Source organism: Panthera onca, chromosome D1, assembly GCF_046562875.1.
Source record: "Panthera onca isolate mPanOnc1 chromosome D1, mPanOnc1 haplotype 2, whole genome shotgun sequence".
NCBI lineage: Eukaryota > Metazoa > Chordata > Mammalia > Carnivora > Felidae > Panthera > Panthera onca.
Genome location: NC_138348.1, coordinates 110,541,815 through 110,561,750, shown reverse-complemented (window position 1 = coordinate 110,561,750; position 19,936 = coordinate 110,541,815). Strand labels below are relative to the sequence as shown.

Below are 19,936 nucleotides of genomic sequence, written 5' to 3'. Positions count from 1 at the left end.
GGCTAGTATCCAAAATCTATAAAGAGCTCACCAAACTCCACACCCGAAAAACAAATAATCCAGTGAAGAAATGGGCAGAAAACATGAATAGACACTTCTCTAAAGAAGACATCCAGATGGCCAACAGGCACATGAAAAGATGCTCAATGTCGCTCCTCATCAGGGAGATACAAATCAAAACCACACTCAGATACCACCTCACGCCAGTCAGAGTGGCTAAAATGAACAAATCAGGAGACTATAGATGCTGGAGAGGATGTGGAGAAATGGGAACCCTCTTGCACTGTTGGTGGGAATGCAAACTGGTGCAGCCGCTCTGGAAAACAGTGTGGAGGTTGCTCAAAAAATTAAAAATAGATCTCCACTGTAACCCAGCAATAGCACTGTTAAGAATTTACCCAAGGGATACAGGAGTGCTGATGTATAGGGACACTTCTACCCCAATGTTTATAGCAGCACTTTCAACAATAGCCAAATTATGGAAACAGCCTAAATGTCCATCAATTGATGAATGGATAAAGAAATGGTTGTTTATATACACAATGGAATACTAGGTGGCAATGAGAAAGAATGAAGTATGGCCTTTTGTAGCAACGTGGATGAAACTGGAGAGTGTTATGCTAAGTGAAATAAGTCATACAGAGAAAGACAGATACTGTATGTTTCACTCTTGTGTGGATCCTGAGAAACTTAATGGAAGACCATGGGGGGTGGGGAAGGGAAAAAAAATAGGGAGGGAGCCAAAACATAAGAGACTCTTAAAAACTGAGAACAAACTGAGGGTTGATGGGGGGTGGGAGGTAGGGGTGGGTAGGTGATGGGTATTGAGGAGGGCACCTTTTGGGATGAGCACTGGGTGTTGTGTGGAAACCAATTTGACAATAAATTTCATATTAAAAAGAAATCTCTTCTTTGTTCTGGGGTGCCTGGGTGGCTCAGTCAGTTAAACATCCAACTCTTGGTTTCAGCTCAGGTCATGGTCTCATGGTTCATGAGTTTGAGCCCTGCATCGGGCTTCGTGCTGACGGTGGGGAGCCTGCTTGGGATTCTCTCCCTCTGTCTCTCTCTGCCCTTCCCCTGCTCACTTGCTCTGTCTCTCTCTCAAAAAATAAAATAGAGTATTAAAATCCCTTCTTTGTTCTTTAAAAATGGAACTAAATGTAATGAGTAAAGTATTCCTGATAACTATGTTTTTTGTTGAAGAATAACAGTGAGATGCTTGAGGTCACTAATGAATTTTTTAATGACATAATTCCAAGTGTGCACGCTTCGTTGCAATATGAGAGAAATCAGAATGTCAAGAATCAGGGCTTCCTGAGTTACCATAATTTGATGTTTGCACCCTTTTGGTCATTGGGTGAATTGAGCCCCTTAGCCTTCCATGCTGTCTACTGCTGTTTCAAGCAGTAATACCATAGTACCTCTTTTATTTAGGAGTGAGACAGAATTTGTTTTCATAACCCTGCGTTAATTTTTATATCATTCAGTGCTGCCAGGAGAGAACACTAGAGGTTTCTTCGCCATGTTGAATAGTTCTGTTCCTCTTAATTCAGAAAATTTTGAAAGTGAATCTGGTGACAATATTTCTCTTCCATAACGAAAAATCATTCATTGGAGCTTTTTGGCTTGAAAGATTTTACACTGTTTTCACTTTTTCATTGTCATCCAGTCACAGTTCCATTGTCTGGAAACCAAGATAGTTGCTCTGAAACATTTACACCTTCCACCGTTATCTTCATCCTTCATTTCTTTATGTGTCTGGCTTTTCTCTTTGGCCCAAACTGGATCGACTGTTTTTAATGATACAGGGACTGACTATGGGGTGTGTTCTATTGACAATGCTTCTTTGTGACACGTTGTCCAGTGTTTGTTTGGAAAGCCTAGTACACGTTTTGTTTCTATCTTACTTGCAAATCAGGGAAAGGAAAAATCTACAAAGAACTTGAAAAGTGCTATTTTAGTAAACACTTCAGAAGTTTCAGAAGTAAATTCCCTCTATTTCCTGCAGGATTTCCACTGTACACTTTAGCTTTAAAGAAAAACAAATCTTTTATGTCTTAGAATATTCGATTTATATGTTATCTACTGAGTGATCTTCTTCTTGGGAAGAAGTCACTAGAGAGAATGTTTTTCTCAGGTTCACTTCTCCCTTAATGAAGTTCATACCAGCGAAGTGAAATCAAAGTCTGAAGAACAGCCTCTGCAGAAAGAAAATGCTCAGCTTAAGATCCAAAAGAATCAGGTAACAAAATTTACTATCAAATGTTATATAAATCAGAGAACTGAACATCATTACTTTCTTTTTAAGTTTCTCTTCTTTAACTGTGGTAAAATACATGCATTAGAATCTTTCCCATCATAAACATTTAAGTGTACATTTTAGTATTGGTAAGTACATTCGCTATACTGTACATTCTTCTATAGTCATTCCACCTTCCTCAAATCTGTCTTAAAGTCAGGAGATACTGCACGCATCAAGGATTCGATGCAGAGAGTCTTGACGTCTAATAAATGTAACGTGGAAAAGGTGTTGCACTGGGGGGAGAAAACCACACTTGGTAGAGTGAGTTTGCTCCGGGAAGGTAAAAAGTGGCTTCCTGCCTTGGGAATCTTGTCCTTTCTCCTCTCCCCCCTCATGGCCACACTCGTGGGAACAGGTGTGCACACTCAGTAAACTGTTTTATGCTTGATAGGCAGCAAAAGGGAACTGGGGGACAACTGTGATGCACTTAGGTGTGGGAAAGGGGCAAAAGACGCCAAATGGGACACGCTGAAGAAGAATGTAGACGTTCGTGTTGGAATGTGTGGACAAAGAGAGAAGCTCACAGAAGAGTAAGACTTTCAGGAGTTAATTGTTACAAACACTGTTGTAAGAACGAATGTGTCAGACAGTGGGGATAATTTTCTTTCTTTGAGCACATTTAACACCAACCATACTTTTACCATAGTAATCAGTAAAGAATTGTGTTTCTCCCTTCTGCCTTGATTTCTGTGATCTGCACCTTCCTTCACTTTGTGGAAACCTCAGGGTTCATTTTCATTGTCCTTTACCTTTTAGCCCCATCGTGGCAACATGACTGCCATATGTACGTATATTTTTGGTTGAACTCTAGACATTGGGTAGGAAATATTGGGAGGAGAATTCAGGTGTACTGTGATGGTATCTTGCTGCAGATGATATGGGAGTTTATGTCTGGTAGGAGATCAGGGGTGCCAGCATTACTGAAACCTGTGAACTCAGTTTTCTTTCCTTTCCCTCTTTCCCTTCCCTTCATTCCTTTTCCAGGAGACAATACTCTGAAGGTGGGCAATTCACATCATTTTCTTTCCATCAGTGTATTTTGCATTCTTCTCAACTGATGTCTTTGAGTCAGGTGGCAGGAGTTCCCTCGTGAAGTGTAGAAATGTCCAGTAGGTCATTGTACAGTGTTAATGACACCATGTCCAAGAAAGATGTCTCTATGGCAGTGTCATGGCCCGAGCCTTGATTGAAAGTTCAGGGCTCTTGGGAGAAAGTCAGGAACCCTTGCGTCATCCTTATGTGTTTAGTTGTGATGAGTTGGCCAGGCTTGGTTTTGTACATTGAAAAGAAATACGCTTATGCCGTCCCCATCACAAGCACAAGTCTGAGACTGGGAGGGCACTTAGTGCATCTCATGTGGGCTTTTTATATTTATGTGATGTATTGATGAGTAGGAATAGAAAGCTGTGAAGAGAAACTCAGAGTTGCCAAAGACTTGCCAGCATGCTGGAGTTTGAGTTTGTTTAGTCCCTTAATGGGGTGCGTCAATGCTTCCCCCTGGTTGTATTTGTGGATCTGTGCATTTATGGGCAAGGGGAGAGGGGACATTTGAGTCCTGCCTTCAGATTTCAGGGAGGGAAGAAAGGCAGACTTTCACATGGGCTACCAGGTAATCTATGTTTCTTTCCCCTCTAGAAAGCTGGGACTGAAAGAATGGGAGCAGGTGGAAGGGGAGAAGCAGCTCCCCTTCTCCTCTTAGCCGCAGAGGAGAAACTGAAATTAGCTGCAGAAGAGCTATGGATCTACAAGTGAATTCAGCTCCTACCAGCAGCTCACACGATGTCCATTGTATTACTTTGAAACTTTGTACAGTGTTTAGACCCAAGGAGCACACAAATCTATACAAATATTCAGGAGACATTTATTTATATAGACACTTCAGGAGAAATGTGACATTTTCCAGATGTTAAGTTAAAAATATTAATCTAAACAAGTTAAGGCACTAAAGATTTCCTGATCCCTGGTGATGGCCAGACTATGTGGAAATGTGGTTCCTGAACATGTTTCTGGAGGTGCTGGATATGATTAGGAATCTCAGGAAGCAGTTTGGTGGAGGACAAATCACATTGACAAGTATGACCATCCCATTTAAGAGACCCACTTGTTGTAACCATGAGAAATAATGATGAAGATATAAGGAAAAGAAGATTTGAACTTTACAATGAAAGATCCTCATTGCAGAATTAGGGAACTGTCACCACAGGTAAGGAGACCGTGTCAACGTGGAGCCCCACAGGCATTAAATAATAAATCCAAGATGATGTAGCGATGGCTTTGAGCTTTCTGTACTCTCCTCCTCATGTGAAATGTGTCTTATATGATTGGATCGTGTGTATGAGAACTCAGTTCTTATAATGGGAACCTGGGCCAATTAACATCACCCTCAACATGGTACTTCATCTGATGAAAGCCATTTCATGCCCAGGAGAAGAGTAAAAGAAACACAAGAACAGCTGCAGCAGTCAGAGCTCACCTTCAGACACCAGGTAGCCTGCACTCTGCCCAGTAGTTCTTGAGTGCTTCAGCATCTAATGCAGATGATCATAATGGGCCACTGAATCTCTCCACATGGGTTTTTATTGATGTGTTGACTCTTTCAGATGGCTCTTGGTGAGAAGGCGACTCAGGACAACTGGGTAAGAATGTTTTTCTCTCCTCTTCTTGTGCACATCCTGCCACAGCTGAACGTGGATGTGTTTCTCTCTCCCGGCTCGGGGCTCGTGATCTGGAGAGGGCGGTGGTGGAGCAGAGCAGGGAGGTGGCCTACTTGAAGTGCAGGTACAGGACTTTGACATATTTATTTTAAGGGTGCTGTGACTTTTTAAAAAGGCTAAACTGTTCGGTGTCCAGTGGAGGCCTGGGTGTGTGGTAACTCTTAGTGAAACTGATTCATCTCGATCTGCAAGACTGGAAGTCATCCAAAGACAGAGGCTTCCAGAGGAATTCAGGAGGCACAAACCAATGGCAAGAGGACCTGACAGGGAGATCCCTCCATGGAGGGGTATGGAGCACATTGTGAAATGCAGTAGTTTAACTTCTGTGGCAACATCCGCACAATCGGCTTCTTGTTACCGTGGGTGTAATTGTTTGGTCTCCTGCAAACAGTCCCAGGTGGTTACTAGAGGACAAAGTTGTCTCACAGTGGTGACAGGACACTGTTTCCCTCAGATGCGCCAGCCAGCAGGGCTCTTTGGGTCTGTCCCTTGTGAGTGGTGTAGCTCACGCCCCTCCAATGACTGTGGGCCCCCCTACAACCTCCCAGTTACAGTTAACTGGAGAGTGGGTGCTAGAACGGATGTGGGTCAGCCCCCCTTCCACCTTGAGACAATGTTGAAGGCTGTTTCTTTTGTTTCACATGAATAATGTGAACAACAGCATGAATTGGAGGCTGTATGTCCTGATGAGCTTTCTTGATTGGCTTTTGGATAAATGCTCCATAGAAAATACGCTTTCTGTAAAGAAAGTGGACATTTATTTACCTCTGTTTGGAGGTCCCTTTATTCTTTAAAAGATGTTTGGTTTTTTTTGTATTCTGAACTATAGTACTCCATTAGTAAAGTAAATCCTTGTGAAATTTCACTCCTCTAATGTTATTTTATTAGTGTAACTCTAAAACTTTGCAAGTCATTCCACATGGAATTAACCTTTCCCTACCTCATTACTATAGTATTAGTCTCTTCAAGGCAATTTCTGTTCATGAATCCTCACATAATCCCTTGTCATATACATAAGGCAGACGATGTAGACAGTAAACCACTTCAAACACCCCACCCATGCCTTGTAGAAAAGGACAGTGTGCTGTTCATGCTGATGTTTACTGACATTATCCTGACTAAACCATTCTTATTTTCATTTTTAATCTGATAAATTGTCATTTCCCATGATGTGTATTAGGAAACCCTTCTCTTCATGTTAATTTCCAATGAATTGAGCCCTGACCTGTCCACAGTTGGTTGATTATCAAATATCCAACCAAAGCCTTCTAGTGCCTTCCTCAATGCTCCCCTGAGTCCCAAGGAGCCACCTGGGCCATGTGGAAAACCCTCTGTTTCTGTGAAGGGACCTGATTGTAGGAAGATGGAGGAAGGCACAGAGGTTTTTTTTTTTGTTTTTTTCCACCCAGTCTATGCAAGTCAGAATAAACCTCCATCCCTTCTTTGGCCTCTATCACATGCAGAACCTTGTGCAGCTTCTGTGAGGAACAAGAATTCTGTCCCTACTATGGATACAGAGAAGGTCAAGGGAAATGATGTGACCATTTTCAGTTGTAGCTCTCTCCCTGGAATCTTTTTCTCTTTATACAGACTTTCTCCTGGTCTTGTCTTTAGGTTGTGTGTTCTGAGATATATCTATGGTGTTATTTACTTTACAAAGAGTAAAACTCTTTCCCAAGAGCCTATGGGCCTCTCTGTTCTTAGCTTGTTGGTCATCTTTGGTGGTGCCTCCAGCAGCCATAAGTGTTTAGAGGCTGAGGACCACAGGGAAGTCACTGTGTGTTTGTGGAAATATCATGAGGAGGATGACATCTCACTCCACACTTACATCTCCTGGCCTGGCTCACTTCTTCCAGACCTCCTTTCATGGGAATGTTCCTGAAAACTGAAACAGTAGTGTTGTTGTTCTTTTACTTCTTTTCTATCCAGAGTTAGTCGCCAACCTGTTTAGAACATTGATTGTAATTCTCACTAACTGAAAAACATGAAAAGCCCAACTTTCTGAGAGGTGCTTAGCAATTTTGAATGCTCTTATTCGAAGGTTATTTTTTTCTAAATTTCATAATTCATCAGTTTTCCCATCTCTTTTGGGAAATGTGCTTTTGCAGAGTCATTGCAGGTGTTCAGTTAGTAAAAATATTATGAATTCTCAGGGAAGACATATTTGCAGTAGAAAATGTACACTGGAACTGAAGGAACAGAGAGTGAAAGTCAGGTCTGATGTGCCAGTTTCTGGAAAAGAGCTGAAGCCATGTTCATGTAACCAGGTTCTTTAATGGCCTCTGTAGCTGTTATAGCTGGCATCTTCTATTCATACCTTAACTGTCTTTGCCATTTTGATATCAGAACATATTCATTTTAATTCTGTCATTTCAAATTCCAAAATATTTTTCCTTGGGAAAAAATTAGTCTGTGTGTCACAGTGTATGTAAAAATTCGACATTACCTGTGAATTCACATGTTATCTATAACTTTTCCTAACTAACTCCTGTAGGTGGCACTGTTCCTGCAGAAAACACTTTTCCCAATTCCCCTTTAGGGATGTCATCTCCCCAGAGATCTTTGTGGCTTCGGACAGCAGGTCCAGAGAGGGAGCCAGGTAAGCAGAGGCTGCCAGCAGGACCTTGCAGGCAGAGCTGGTATCAACTCCTGCTTCACCTTTTGCAAGCCTTTTACCTTCATTCCTCTTAGAGCCTGTTTCCTTACATTTAGAGCAGGGTGTGGCTGGCCATCCTTACCTTGCAGAGTTCTGAGAATCAGAGCTTGGGCATGAAAGGCCTGTAGAAGGTTCTCTCATGAGTCTCCGTGGTGAAACCACTCATAAGAATTAACTGGAGGCAGACTAAAGATTTAAATGAATGCTATGAAACCATAATTCCCTGTCCTTCTATCTGCTCTTAATATGCCAAGATGGAGCTGTTGAGGTGGTAAAGAGCTGGGTGGAGAATAGTCCTGGAAATAGATGCCTGTGTGTGTGGAACAGACATTCTTTAGTAGTCTGGAATTATCTATCTGATCCTCTAGGACCGGCCACTTCCTTCCTCCATTTGCAGACACAGCCAGTACCATGCATGCTGCCAGAAACTTACTGTCTTGGTTTCTCAAACTCCTGTAAGGTCTAGGTGGGACCCAGTGGGAAGGGTGGAGTTTTGCGGCACTGATGCTGCCCTGTTGAAAGCAGGTGGAAGGGAAGGAGACAGGCACTGTTCCTGCTTCATTGTGGTTCATCTATGTTAGTGTTGGTGTTGGATTTCTCACCTTTTACCCTAACATATCTCAAAAGTTTAATATCTTTCCTGCAGGTCAACATGGCTGCCAGAGCATTTCCTTCTTTCCCAGAAGTGCCCTCCATGAGGTACCCATGGGCTGCCCTTTATGACCATTCATGAGCTCTGGGCCACCCTCATATTCTCCATCCTGGTGGCTTTTGGGACCTCACCCTCCATCTCCATCTCCACCTCCACCATTTGGTAAAATGATCTGAATAGTAGAAGTTGACTTGTAAAACACATTTTATCTATTTTTTCTTGTTGAGTCTTTGGGGGAAGATGCAGTGATGGCATCACAGGGCTTTCAGGTCAGCCTGACTGAGGGCATTGTAACATTCTTGGGACATGCATGAAATGGGCTGTTATTTACACATGGTCAGCTGAGCAGCAAGTGTCTCTTATAGAGAAGAAACAGGCCTTATACAGGTTGACAGACATAGCACCCTTTAGGATGTAGCTTGTTACAGAGACCACGTATTGGGCTCTCTGAGGGATGAGACATGCCCCTAAATTTATTTCTAGCTAGTTGAGACCTGAGCTGTTTACAGTTGCTTGATCAGTTATGAAAACACCTGAACCAGGGCCCTGTGGAATCTCCCTCAAAGATCAGGGTCAGATCTTTTCTCTTGACTATAATATTAGTCTAAGTCCATTTCTAGTCAGAAATAGTTATATAATACCTGCTGACATGTGGAAGGCAGCTTATAGATAAGCTGAAAGATTGAACAATTCCCCTGGAGCCAGACAAAACACACCCATGCTCTTCTGTTGAGGATTTATTGATGTTATACACCAATTGAGATTCTCATTTTAATTCTTATCTATCATGAGATGGTGATTTATTACCCCTAATGTATATTAAGAAATGGCTGTTTTGGTGACGATTTCCAGATTTCTATTTGAGCTGACCTGTCGAAAGTTATTTGACTAATTAAGAACAAGAACCAGGGCCCTATGGTTTCTTCATTAAGATGATGGGATGGATCTTCCCCTTATCGTCGGGGTCACCTGAGGCTTGTGGGTTGCTCTCTGCCTTTCTTCATGGTCCTGAGTGTGGGGAAGAGTTTAAGATGTCACAAGATGTGGTGTTTGTTTGAATTCTGCACAGTCTACTAAAATCAGAATACACTTCCGTCCCTTCTGGAGCCTTTAGCCGATCCAGAAGCTGGTGTCACTCCCATGAGTCACAACAACAAGCACTCTACCAAAAATGCCAAGAAAGACCAGGAAAATGCTGGGGCCATTTTCAGTTGTAAGTCTGTCGGGACACCCTCATTTGTGATACAGCATGCTCTCCAGCCTTTTCCCTGTTTTTTGTGTTGTGTGATATGTCTGCCTGTTTCTATTTGCCAAATGCACATTCTTAACCCAAGAGCCTACAGGCTTCTCTCTTTTCAGCCTGTCACCTTTTTTCTGGTAAATTTAGTGGCCAAAGGAACTTAGAGATTGAGGACCCTATTGCTTTTCCCATGTGTTCTGGAAATAACACAGGAAGATAACACTGCGCTCCATACTAAAGTCTCTAGGCTTGTTGACTCCTACCATACCGCCTCTCTGTGGGATCAGTGTTGTTGTTATTTCCCTTTTTCTGGTCATGCGATTAAGTGTTAAAGCTATCTGTTAATTGGAAATGTGAAAAGACGCCCCTCTATTTTTATATTGTGTGCCTTGTACAATTTAGAGTGGTCTTAGACAAAGGTCATTGTCATAACTCACCACCTTCACATCTTTGTTGGTAAATGAGCTGTTTGGAATCCTTCAAGCTGTGCCTTGGGTAAAAATGTTTTGAACACAAGGTCCTTCACTTGTGTTTACACGAGCAGGTTCTGTTGTGTCTCCAATCCGTTTTAGAGCTGATACCATCACTCACGACACATTCCAGGGAATTGATACCAAAATGAAAACATGTTCACATTAATTCTGTTACATGAATTTCTTCTTTTTTCCCATATGATGTATTACTCTGTGTCTTCGTAGTGTGCTCAAAATCAGAATTCCTTATGAATTCAGATAAACACATGTGAGCTTAGTAGACACTGGTAAATAATGTGTTTGTCACAGCAAACACTTTCTCAGTTCCCCTGCAAGACTCCAGGGATCCCCAACTCCCCAGTGGCCTCTTAGGCCTTTGACAGCACTTCCAGAGATGGGGAAGACCCCTTTCTCAGGGAGGGAACAGAGGGGGCAAAGTGAGGGGCCGACAGGCAGAACTTTTCCCCAGTAGTAGCTGTGATTTTTTTTGTGCAGAAAGTGAGCTGTTTATTTGCACTCAATTGTGTGTGTGTGTGTGTGTGTGTGTGTGTGTGTGTGTGTGTTCTGAAGATGCTAAAAACAGAGCTTCTACAGTCACTGTAGTGGAGGGATGCAGGGTGATCTTGGACATAGATGTCTGCCTGTCTGGAATATGCTACTTCATTTGTTTGGACTTACTTCTTTTAATCCTCTAAGATGGGATCATTTTGTTCTCCATTCTCAGACATGGGCAGGGATAGGTGGTGTCAGTAGTTTAGCCTCCTGCATTTATTTGCCTAGGCTGTAGGTGGTACCCAGTGGGAGGATAGAGTTTTCAGGTAGTGATGCTACTCTCTTGGATCCTAGTGGCAGAGAAGGTGGCAGGTGCTGACCCATACTTCTCTGGGTTTCAGCTGCTTTGGGTGTTGGTTCTCTTGTCTGGCATCTGAACGTAGCTGTCACTTCTGTTCTGCAGGACAGTGTGGATCCATGGGGACCTCCTCTGTTAACTGGAAGATTCTGCACACCCTACCTACCCTAGAGGCCACCCTACGGGCTCCTGGGCACATCCATCTCCTGAACCTTGGTGGCCCTGGGGACTACCCTAAACCCCTCCACCTGCACCACTTGGTAAGATGATGTGAGCAGTATGAGTTGACTTTCAAAGCACATTCATCTGATTTTTGTTGTTGTTGAGTCTTGGACAAGGTGCAGAGGTGTTACTATGGGGCATTATGATGCAAGAGAAATGTGTCTGCCGCCATTACCACATTCCTCGAGTGTCTCATGATCCACATATCATCTCTGTGTCATTTCCCCCACTCTGTGTTGGTACATATGTCTCTTGTGGAGATGGAATGGGGCCATATACAGAAAAGCAGGCATGGCGCTTCAGCAGATGTGTGCTGTACACAGTCCATGTGCTGGGCGGTAGAGGCATGAGGCTCAGCCTAACGTATATCTATCCAGTTGAGCCCTCACTCATCCACAGTTGTTTGATGAGTCATGAAAGCACCTGAACCAGGGCTATAACAGGTCTTCATCAAAGTTTAAGGGATGGTTCTCCCCTTCACCTTGGGATCACCTGAAGCATGTGGGATACCCTCTGCATGTGATTTGGGATGTGACTGGGCCAAAGAGTTTAAGTTGTTTGAGGAATGAGGTGATGGTTTTTGTTTTTAGTTTTTTGTTTTTTGTTGTTTTTTTTTTTTTGTCTCTGCACAATCTACTCCAATCAAAATAAACCTCCATCCCTTCTAGGGTCTTTTGCAGATCCAGATTTTGCTCCCGTGATTGACAACAAAACTGACTCTACCACAAGGACCAAGAAGGACAAGGTAAGTGTGTGGACATTTGCAGTTGTAACTTTTTGTGGAAACCCTTATTTTTCTGTGCAGCACTCTCTCCTGGCATTGTCTCTGTTTTGTGTGTTGTATAATATATCTGCTTATTTTTCTTATTTTCCAAATGCACAACCTTAACCCAAGTGTCTACGGGCTTCTCTATTTTCATCCCGTCAACTCCTTGTGGTAAGTTTAGAAGCCAAACATGGTCAGGGCTGAGGACCTGAGGGCTTTTCCAGTATGTTCCTGGAAATAACCCAAGGAGGATGACACCACACTCCACCTGGAAGTCTTCTGGCCTGCCTCATTTTTCCTGCACCTCCTCAAAGTGGACTCATTGCTCTTACTGTTACTTCCTGTTCTGTTTCTGTCTAGGGGATTAACGTGTTCAGAAAATCCACAGTTATCCTTATGGTATGAAAATGCAAAATACCTTCACTCCAACTTTATTTTTGTATGTGTCATTTAGAGTGGTCTTAGACAAAGTAAATTTCATACCCATCAGCATTTAGCCTTTTCTTTCTTTCTTTCTCTCTCTCTCTTTTTTTTTTTTTTTTTTTTTTTTTTTTTTTGGAAATGTGCTATCTGGAATCCCTTCACATGTGCCCTGGGTATAAATACTCTGAACTATAAGAGGTGACATATTTGTCCTAGAAAATGTGCATTGGAACATGAGTGGCAAAGAGAGAAAGTCCATAATTGCCTGCATCGTAATTCCCCACTGTGTCCTTCATTTGTGTTCACACGAGCATGTTCTCTTGTGTCCTGTGTCAGTGTTACAGGTGAAACATGGAAATGTACAGCAGAAACAAAAGTGTGTTTGTGTTAATTCTGTTATTTAGAATTTCAGCTCATTTTTCCAGAGGACACAATTACCATGAAAATTGTACTGTACTTCAACTGAGAAGTACCATTGCATTAAAATAAATTACCTAAGCCTAACTAACATGTATAAGTGACACGTTTCTCTAAGAACATGACTTTCCAGGTTCTCTGCATGACCTCAGTATCCCCATCACCCCATGTGTCTCTGTGCCCATGGATAGCACTTCCAGAGAGGAGAAGAGCCCATTGTTGGGAGAGAAGCAGATTGGGCACAGGCAGGGGCTTAAAGGCAGATCTTTGAGCCACAAGGGCTATGATTCCATGTGTGGAGACTGGGATTGTCATTCCTTCTCATTCTGTAGTTCTTCACATACAAATAAGCAGTCTCTGTGGTAGAGGGGGTTGAGGGGTGGTGGTTGATCCTTGACTTAGATGCCTTCATATCGGGAATATGCTATTTTATTAATTTACTCTATATTCACTCCATGAATCCTTTAGGACAAGAGCCCTTGCTGTCCTACATTTGCAGACATGTGGAGACCCTAGTTCCTTCCCATAGCCTCTGTTCCCCACCCCCAAAGCTCTCAATAGAACCCAAAGTATGGGTAGAGTTCTTTTGATGCCGATGCTGCCCTCTTGGAACCTGGTGGTGGGGAAGCTGGCAGGAGATGAGCACTGGTTCTTTAGGCTTCCACTTTTTGCCAGTGTTGGTACTTGGTTCTGTCCTCTGAACATAGCTTTCATTTCTGTTCTGCAGGCCATTATGTATGCAAGAGGGCCTGGTCCTTTCCTAGGTTTGCCTTGCAAGCTGTACCCCATGGATCACCCTTCATCACCAGTCATGGGCCATGGGCCACCTCCAGCTCCTCCAAGTACTCAATTTGCTAAGATGACCTGAACTGGATGAGTGACTGATAAAGCGTATTCATCTTCTTCATGAAAGACTTGGTGGGAATGACGTAGAGATGGTTGTGAGGGCTTGGCAATTCAACTGCAAACCTGCCTGAGGACAGTGTAATATAAATCCAAGGTTTCTCAGGACATAGGTACGATGGGCTTTGCCATTTCCCTGAAATGAGGTGAGGTATAGGTTTCTCTTGTCAAAAAGAAAGAGGATTTTTACACAACGGTAGACGTATCAGCAGTACTGGTGTGTATTTTACAGACACAATGTTGTGGGTTCTGTGACAGATGAGACGCACCCCTAACTTCAGGTGCCTCAAGTGTCCTGTGTGAAATGGGGCACATGCATTATATGACACAGAACTTGTGGTCACCATAATGGAAGCAGCAGGGAAGGAATGGGGGAAACTTGAATCACACAGGAATAGAAAGTAAGTTGTGGATGGCAAGCAGAGTTTGAGGAGTTGCAGAAGGGAGGGTGTTGGGGTCAGTAGGATGGATTTGGAGGCCTTTCAGGGCAGGGCCCATGGCCTGGGCAGGGAGCATGAGGATATCTGCAAAGAACTGCTTCACGGGTTCAAGCACAGTGTACAATGCAGTCATCATCTCTGGAATGTCAAGGTTACCACAGTGCACCCAGTTCATAATCTAAAAAGAAGTCTGTTGTTTCCTTTGGTTTTCTGAAGGGTCTGCACATGTATGAAAGAATGTCCTGGAGATTTGGTAAATTAAACTTGGTCTTAGGAAATGCTTGTCTGCCTAAGTTTGTGTGTCTCAGTGAGACTAAGTGCGAAGATAGGTTGTAGATCAACTGAACGGCTTCCTTGGCCTTCAGCCTGAGTCAGATTCTTGGGGAATTCAGGGTTGAGGAGGAGCCGCCCCTGCTGAAGTCCGGTCATCACACCCCTGCATCTGCTGTCACCACCCTGCCTGTGGGTTTGCATCTCCAGAACTTCCCTCACAATTTCCTGAGGCTTTGCCTGTGTTCCTGTTGGCTCAGCTCTAACACCAGCTCTCAGTGGGGCCATCTCAGAGCCTGAGATTTGTAATCTGAGAAACAGGGACAATGTTGGTTTCTGAGGTCAGCACGATGAAGAGGTGACAAGCACATAAGGAATTTGTAAAATGTATGGGATGAGTGAGCACTCACCCTTCTCAGGGTATAAATGTATATGCACACAGAAGATCATCTACAGATGTTCATTCAATTTCATGCAACTGAGAGTATAATGCCTGAGGCTGAGAGATTGGCAATCACTATTTCAAAAGATACAGCAAAGACCCCAGTGTTTTTTCTATGAAAATTCAGGTCCTATTTTACAAAGAAGAAAAAGATAACTGTGATACTGTGTACATTCAGGAATCTATATCTAAGATTTAAAGACAGTCTTCTTCCCTTATAGGTAGACACACAGATGTGGCCACACAATGAAGTGTTCATCCAAGGCCACAGATCTGTTGTCCTCTATGCATTTTGTCTTCAACAATATAAGATCCCATTGTAATAACCCAAAATCTCTTTGACTTACAGGAGAATTTGAAGTTTGAAGAGAACCCTGAACTGCGACAAATGGGCTGTGGTCAAGTAATATATTTAGAAAAGTTGTCTGATATACATATTTGACTGAATTCTTTCCCTGGCCAATCCTGTCCCCTCTATTTTGTCTTTGCTCGTTTCCCCTGATAAACCCATCACAGTTCTGTGTCTGTGTCAGTATCTGCTTCCAGGAGGACATAACGGTCATTCTATTTTGATGTATACAGTGTGACTCCTGTATACACAGTCACAAACAGTTAGAATCTACAGTAATAGGGGCAGAAGATAAGTCACTGTTTGAATTGTATTGACTGCACATGTCCCCTGTTTCCTTCTGGGGTGGTGGACACAACCTTCCTCTAGATCTGGTGATGGTGGCGTTCACTCCTCAATAGGTACTCGCAAGTACACGGTGCCTGCTAGTCACAGTGGTGTGTGGTGATCAGCAGGACAGCTGTCAGTCCCCACGAAGTGGCTGATTCCTGATTGCAAGAAATGGATGAGGAGTCAGCAGTGTCTCTGGTAGAACAGTGAGGAAACCCTGCATTAATCCAGATGTTGTGGACTTTTCCCACCTACCAGCTACCTCACAGTAGCACCAATCCAGGTGGGAGCTGAGGTAGACTTATGGTAGTAGTTTTTGGGGTGACACTTATGATGTCTTGTATTCCTCCCAGTGTTTTCTTTTAATTTTTTTGCAATGTGTTTATTTTTTGAGCGGGAGAGAGAAAACAAGTGAGAGAAGGGCAGACAGAGAGAGGGAGACACAGAATCCAAAGCAGTCTCAGTCTCTGAGCTGTCAGCCCAGAACCCGACAAGAGGCTCAAACTCACATCCCATGAGATCACGACCTGAGCCGAAGTCAGGCACTTAACCGACTGAGCCACCCATAGGCCCCTCTTCCCACTGTTTTCTCAGTGAGGGATGGGCAGGGCAGAGGTCAATGACATGATACCCTTTGCTCCCTCACCACCAAAGTGGGGTTGGTTGTAAGCATCTGGCTCTTTCCAGGTCCTCAAAGCCCATGCATAATGCCCTCGAGCCCCTGACTCCTGCTGGGCCCTCCTTCCTCCCAGGTTATGGAGGCAAGCAGCCTTCCATCAACTTTGGAGTCATTGCTGGGCCACCAGGGGTCAAGGTCTGGCTGTCCACATGCTTCCCAGGAGTGGCTTGGAACAGCAATGCTGCAGTAAAGGTCAACATGAGCAGCTTCTGTAAACAGGATTCTCATCCACTGCGATCAGGGCCTGGGCTAAAACATGACAGGAGAGAGGGGGACACAGGATATGTGGTGCCCTGCTTCTTGGACAGGGCTGCACAGAGCAGAAGGCTGAGGGCCTGGGGAGAGGCAGAGAAAGAGACACTGAGTCAGTGATGGGGGAATTGGGCATGTCCGAGAGAGTGAGAGGAAGAAACAGAGGGAGACAGGAGTAAAGAGAAGCAGAGACAAAGAGGAGTCAAAGAGGAAGGGATGGAGCTCGTCACAGTGTGTGAGGGGGCGATGGGCCATGCAGGAGGGGCTCTGTGACGATACTCTCAGTGTTGGAGGCAGAAAGTGTGGGAACCCTGGGCATGACAGTTCCCTGAATGCAAGGCTCCAGCCTCACGGGGGCAATCTCTGTACAGGCCATTGCCCCTGGGAAGATGGGTGCCCCTCATTTTGCCTGGTGTGTTGGGGCCCTGTCTCAGTATCGGTCATGGAGAGAAATGGCTTGAGGCAGAGTGTGCAGGTCATTAGCAGGTAAAGTCCAGAGTGTGCCCCATGGGGAGGTAACCATCATCTGTCTCCCCCACTGTCCCCAGTCCCTACTCCATTCCCCCGTGCTTGAGCACGACCTTCCCTATGTTCCAAAACCAGGCGTCAGGCATTGTGCTGTCCCCAGAGCCTGCAGCCTGGAACTTGAAAAGATGGATTATTGATCTCAAACAAAAGCTTTTGAGAATAAGGTCTGTATTCTCCTTCTGGACCGAGTTATGTGCAACATGATGGTGCATTGCTATTCTTACATCTACTGCTGATCTCTGGATTCTGGATTGTAAGTGAGCAGTTTAAAACACCACAGCTTTCTCTTACATGAAAGGAGAAACCTATGTCCTCACCCAGCCTTCCTCTGATTGTGAAGACATGGCAATTATTATTTGAAAGCACAATTATCTACCTATGAGTCTGATGGGCACTATTTCATCCATCTTCACCCTGAAAGCATTTTTCATTGAAAATATTACCAATATAGAGGCAGGATATTCATAACAGATGTGTAGCTCCCTCTGGGTATGCATTCTGACCTTGTCACATTTGTGTCATCAAACACATTATTGACAACATGAAAAATAAGCTCTCAACATCAAGATGGTGACATTAGAGAATGTGGTATAAATGGAATTTCATATGCTCTCAATTAGAAATAATTTTTTAATGGTGAAGGAGAAACTTAAAGTTTTGTCAAATTTTATTGAAATATAATAGACACACCATGTTGTATTAGTTTCAGGCATATATCATAGTGATTCCGTGTGTATACATTATGCTCTCCAGATACCTAGACAAGTGTAGCTATCATGTGAAAGCATGCAACACTTTCTTACAGGATTGACTATATTCCATAGGCTGTACCTTGTAGCCCAATGACGTATTCATTCCATAGCTGGAAGCCTGTATCTCTTTCTCAAGGGTGTCAATTTTTTATTCAACCCAAGTATTTTCGTGGTAAACACCACTGCCTGTGGTTCATTCATTATGTGTCAATTTGCATTCTGTATTTCTGGGAGTGCTGCTTAAAGCATTACAAATGAGGGGCGCCTGATTGGCTCAGTCGATTGAGCGTCTGACTTCAGCTCAGGTCATAATCTCGCAGTTCGAGGGTTTGAGCCCCGCGACGGGCTCTGTGCTGACAGCTCAGAGCCTGGAGCCTGCTTCAGATTCTGTGTCTCCCTCTCTCTCTGCCCCTTCCCCGCTCATACTCTGTCTCTCTCTGGTTCTCAAAAATGAATAAATGTTAAAAAAACATTTTTTTTAAAGCATTACAAATGATATCATGACATCAATAAATTCTGTTTCATTCTTCACTCAGTATACAGGAGAAGGAAAAGATTTCTTTGTGTCCCAGGCCCTGTCACTAAGACCTTTCCCAGTCTGGAGAACAGGCCAACTGGATCAGCTGCACCCTCAGTACCTCCAGCTGAGCTGCCATGGCCTTGAGCATTGCAGGAATTCCGGCAGCCAGCAGAGGGCGCATGCGCGCGCGTGCGCACCACGCCCAGGGAGGGCCTGGTCTCCTGCGTGCTCAGTGATGGCGGGAGAAGGCGCTTGTTAGGTTTTTCTGATCCAGTGTACCTCAGAGCTGGAAAGGCTTCCTTGCTTCTGAGGTCCCAGTGCCTCTGAGTGTGGGCAAAGAACCAGAGCTGCGTTTCCAGCAGGTTCCACCAGGCCGGGGGACACCCTGGAGGCTTCCAGCCACTTGGCATCTCCTCAGTGGTGGGGCTGAGTAGCGAGGCAGGGGGCTGGGCGGCTTCCCCAGAAACGCGGGATGGTCAGTGAGCGGCACAGTCTCTTGCATTTTCTGGGGTGTTCTGTGGTTTGTTCCTCATTTCTCCTGCCGCTTTGTGAACAAGATGTATTTCACTCAAGGATCCAGGGGGTTCAGGATTCAGGATTCAGTGGATTCAGGGGGTCCTGGGACGCCACGTCCGAGAGGCTGGGGTTGGTTTGTTCCAGGTTCAGGCTTGTTTCGGGGGAGAAATCCTGACACAAATTCGGAGGAGCAGGAGCCGCATTCAGTTGGGAAGTGAAGAAGCCAAATGTTGACTCTCAGAACCTTCTAGAAGAATGAACTGGGAACCACTCTCCGGGTCCCGCCGGAACCAGAGCCCGAGGTAAAAACGCGATGTGCCCTCCACATCATTCATGCTTTTAATAATGTTCAGTGGGGATTTTTTCCCAACAATGTTGTAGTCGTTGACAACAACTGAAAAACTGACAGGTAAGTTGTGTCAGGAACCTCCCGTTATTTGAATGTTCAATATTATTCCTGCCACAGAATTTGTTACGGTTGTCCTCTGTTGTCTTCGTTGGAAGGAGTCTCATCAATAATATCTTAAAAACATACTCGTTACCTTTTCCCCTTTTCAGTTGAGATTTGGCATGTTTTCTGATTTCTCATGAACTCGTGAACATCTGAAATACTTTTAAATTGACTGCGGTTTTTACTAAAAGCTGAATCACCGGATCCCTCTGTGACTGCTGCTGGTCAAAGGACATACCAAGGCCACTTCTCAGTGTGGGTAAGATTGTGCTAAGCAAACACTGTGAATCAATTTTATTTTTTTATTTTTTTTATTTATTAAAAAAAAAATTTTTTTTTTAACGTTTATTTTGAGACAGGGAGAGACAGAGCATGAACAGGGGAGGGTCAGAGAGAGGGAGACACAGAATCCGAAGCAGGCTCCAGGCTCTGAGCTGTCAGCACAGAGCCCGACGCTGGGCTCGAACTCACGGACTGCGAGATCATGACCTGAGCCGAAGTCGGCCGCTTAACCGACTGAGCCACCCAGGCGCCCCTAATGTTTATTTATTTTTGAGACAGAGAGAGACAGAGCATGAACAGGGGAGGGGCAGAGAGAGAGGGAGACACAGAATCTGAAACAGGCTCCAGGCTCCGAGCTGTCAGCACAGAGCCCGACGCGGGGCTCAAACTCACGGACCGCGAGATCATGACCCGAGCCGAAGTTGGCCGCCTAACTGACTGAGCCACCCAGGCGCCCCTGTGAATCAATTTTAGAAGAAAAAGCCTGATGGTATTTTGTCTTTATGA

General features: G+C 44.2%; 3 long non-coding RNA genes across 7 annotated transcripts in view; all 3 read left to right on the top strand.

The window, feature by feature from the left end:
• The first annotated feature begins 2,140 nt into the window (after positions 1 to 2,140).
• Positions 2,141 to 8,480, top strand: LOC132675845 (uncharacterized). 2 transcript variants are annotated; one of them, XR_009608879.3, is made up of 5 exons: positions 2,141 to 2,242; positions 3,938 to 4,788; positions 4,903 to 5,080; positions 7,511 to 7,615; positions 8,319 to 8,480. It is a non-coding gene; the product is annotated as an uncharacterized LOC132675845 (long non-coding RNA). The 2 variants fall into 2 exon arrangements; XR_009608878.3 differs by having other exon boundaries at positions 3,938 to 5,080.
• A 918-nt stretch (positions 8,481 to 9,398) lies between these two features.
• LOC144612887 (uncharacterized) lies at positions 9,399 to 13,563 on the top strand. The gene is made up of 4 exons (XR_013550004.2): positions 9,399 to 9,537; positions 10,993 to 11,147; positions 11,778 to 11,854; positions 13,443 to 13,563. It is a non-coding gene; the product is annotated as an uncharacterized LOC144612887 (long non-coding RNA).
• A 5,953-nt stretch (positions 13,564 to 19,516) lies between these two features.
• LOC132660798 (uncharacterized) overlaps positions 19,517 to 19,936 on the top strand; it is a 45,767-nt gene continuing 45,347 nt past the window's right edge. For all 4 annotated transcript variants that reach the window (XR_013550000.2, XR_014135326.1, XR_013549999.2 and 1 more), the window contains exon 1: positions 19,517 to 19,919. This is a non-coding gene — a long non-coding RNA (uncharacterized LOC132660798). The remainder of the gene's footprint in view (positions 19,920 to 19,936) is intronic.